The sequence below is a fragment of the Colobus angolensis genome, unplaced genomic scaffold (assembly GCF_000951035.1).
Source record: "Colobus angolensis palliatus isolate OR3802 unplaced genomic scaffold, Cang.pa_1.0 Scaffold103, whole genome shotgun sequence".
NCBI classification, from domain to species: Eukaryota; Metazoa; Chordata; class Mammalia; order Primates; family Cercopithecidae; genus Colobus; species Colobus angolensis.
In genome coordinates, this window is record NW_012111253.1 from 6,390,473 (window position 1) to 6,393,705 (window position 3,233).

Sequence of the window (3,233 nt, forward strand, 5' to 3'; positions counted from 1 at the left end):
GCGCACCACCATGCCCAGCTAATTTTTGTATTTTTAGTAGAGACAGGGTTTCACCATGTTGGCCAGGATGGTCTCGATCTCTTGACCTCTTGATCCACCTGTCCCGGCCTCCCAAAGTGCTGGGATTACAGGTGTGCACCACCATGCCCGGCCCTGTACTGTTATATAAAATATTAACATTTAGGGAGTCTGAGTATGTGAAAATTCTTTGTACTATATTTGCGACTCTTCTTTTTTTAAAAAAATATTCAGGCCTGGCACAGTGGCTTACGCCTGTAATCCCAGCACTTTGGGAGGCCAAGGCAGGTGGATCACCTGAGCTCAGGAGTTCGAGACCAGCCTGACCAACATGGTGAAACCTTGTCTCTACTAAAAATACAAAAATTAGCCAGGTGTGGTGGCGTGCACCTGTAATCTCAGCTACTCGGTAGGCTGAGGCAGAAGAATCACTTGAAACTGGGAGGCGGAGGTTGCAGTGAGCTGAGATAGCATCATTGTACTCCAACCTGGGCAACAAGAGTGAAACTCCATATAAAAAAAAAAAAAATTCATTTATTTTTGTGTCTTACTATGTTGCCCAGGCTGGTCTTGAACTCTCAGCATCAAACAATCCTCCTGCCTTGGCCTCACAAACTACTGGGATTACAGATGTGAGCCACTGTGCCCCACCTATATTTGGAACTTTTTTGTTTCAAAGTATTTCAAGTTTAATTTTTTAAATTTAGAATTTAAAAAACTATTAGGGTAGATCAAAGAATCCTGGGGTGAGCTGGGCATGGTGGCTCGCACCTGTAGTCCCAGCTACTCAGGAAGCTGAGGTAGGAGAATCGGTTGAGCCCAGGAGTTTGAGACCAACCTGGGCAATATAGTGAGACTCCCTCTTTAAGAGAGAGAGAGAGAGAAAAAAAGGAATTCTGGTGTGGACCAGACATTCAATAGTGAAGAAAAATTAAAAAAAAGAAAGAAAATTCAAACTATCTTGAGGGGTTCCTCCGGTGAAACCCCATGGCCACTGCTGCTGAGCGTGGAGGTCAGAACCTCTGTCACCTCTGCCCCTGACAGCCAGATGCCACCAATGCCACCCTGATTATAAAGCTCCTCTTTGGACACTTGCTCCTCATGTTGTTTTCTTCTGAATCCAGGTGCCTTACAGGGGTGGAACCTAGATCACACACATGCCTGGTTGTCAGCTGCAAGGGAAGCTGAGAAAGAGAGCCTGTGGCTCTACTTTGAGGAGATTTATTTATAATGTAGGAAATTCCAAATTTCAGAGGTTGTTCAAAAGATGCCAGGTCCATTCTGTGGTTTGCCTTTTCAGCTGCTTCTTCTTCTTCTTCTTCTTCTTTTTTTTTTTTTTTTTTTTTTTGAGAGAGGGTCATACTCTGTGGCCCAGGCTGGAGCACAGTGGCGTGATCACAGCTCACTGTAGCCTCGACCTCCTGGGCTCAAGCAATCCTCCTTCCTCAGCCTCCTGAGTAACTGGAGCCACAGACACACACAACCATGCCTGCTTAATTCTATTTTTTGTAGAGACGGGATCTCGCTATGTTGCTAAGGCTGCCTTTTCAGCTTTTTATTATATCTTTTGATGAATAGATCTTAATTCTTAACATCCTAAATTTATTTGTCCAATTTATTAATCTCTTTCTTTATGGTTTGTGCTTTTGTGTCCTGTTTAATTTAGCTTGGAAGTTATACATTCTTATTTTTCTTTTAGTGGTTGCTTTAAGCTTGCATCCTTGACTAGTCAAATTAATTAATCCTAATCCCTTCTCCTTTGACAATGTAAGGACCTTAAGACATGTTAACTCTATTTACCTCCTTTGTAACTTATATGTCAGAGTTATCATGTATTTTAATTCTTTCTTTTTTTTTTTTTTGAGACAGGGTCTCACTCTGTTGCCCAGGCTGGAGTGCAGTGGCACAATCATGGCTCACTGTAGCCTCGACTTCCTCGGCTCAAGGAATCCTTCCACCTCAGCCTCCTGAGTAGCTGGGACGATAGGTGTGTGCCACCGTGCCTGGCTAGTTTTATTTTATTATTTTTAGTAGAGACAGTGTCTCACTATGTTGTCCATGCTGGTCTCGAACTCCTGGCCTCAAGCGATACCCCTGCCTTGGCCTCCCAAAGTGCTGGGATTACAGGTATGACATGTATTTTAATTCTATGTTTGTTTGTTTGTTTGTTTATTTATGTATTTATTTATTGAGACAGGATCTCACTCTGTCGTCCAGGCTGGAGTGCAGTGGTGCGATCTTAGCTCACTGCAATCTCCACCTCCCGGGTTCAAGGGATTGTAGAGGACTACGTGCTCGCAAACCAGGCATTCCCAGTAAGTCCTGCTCTTGCAAAGGAAGCAGAGCGTGCCGTTCGGGGCGGCCGCCATGTTTGTCTCATCCTGTGTTGTCTTGTGTGTTCATTCCTTTGTTTACGAAACACGCGGACCCCAACATCTGGCGCAGTGAGCAGGGTCCGTGGCTCCACAAGAGCAAGGAACCGGAGGAGGAACACCCCGGGCAGGTAAAATAAGAAGGGGGACCCACGGGAAAATTATGGGGAATTTCACCTCTCTGGCCTCTGAATATTTGCGGTTACTCCAGGGACTGTTGATGTCTATAGGAGTAGAAGTAAAAGAAAAGACTTTGAAGCGATTGTTTGCCCATGTTGAACAACATTGTTATCGGTTTCAATATCAAACCAAAGTGCAGTTAAATCGAAAGGAATGGTTACAAGTGGTTAAAGTCCTGTATCGAGCTCATCAGCTGTTATGCCCAGACCGTTTATTCCCCGAAGAAGACCACCAGAGTCCAGAGTCAAAGCCAAGCGGCAAGGATCTTTAATGCAAGTTCGAACTTGGTCCCTCCGTTCCACAACATACAAGAGGGCCCCGAACAATGCGCGCGCTGGCTTTTTATAGCCCGATGAAAATAGGACTTGTAAGGTTACAGAGGAACAGGGAACAAGGGAATTCTTTAGGTTAAGCATTACAATTGGTTAACATATTAAGTTTATACATTTAGCAGTTATCTATTGGTTTCCGTGCTTTTAGTAAAACTAAAAATGGCGGCGCCCTTATCGGGGATTTCCCAGGATTTCCCAAGCTGAGATATATGGAGGAATGTATTTGCACTGGGCTGTGTTTGCACTGGGCCCAGGAAATTGAGAGATATATGATGTCAAGCTGAATGTATTTGCTGGGCCCAGGACTGAGGAATGTGCCTGATTTCTTTCA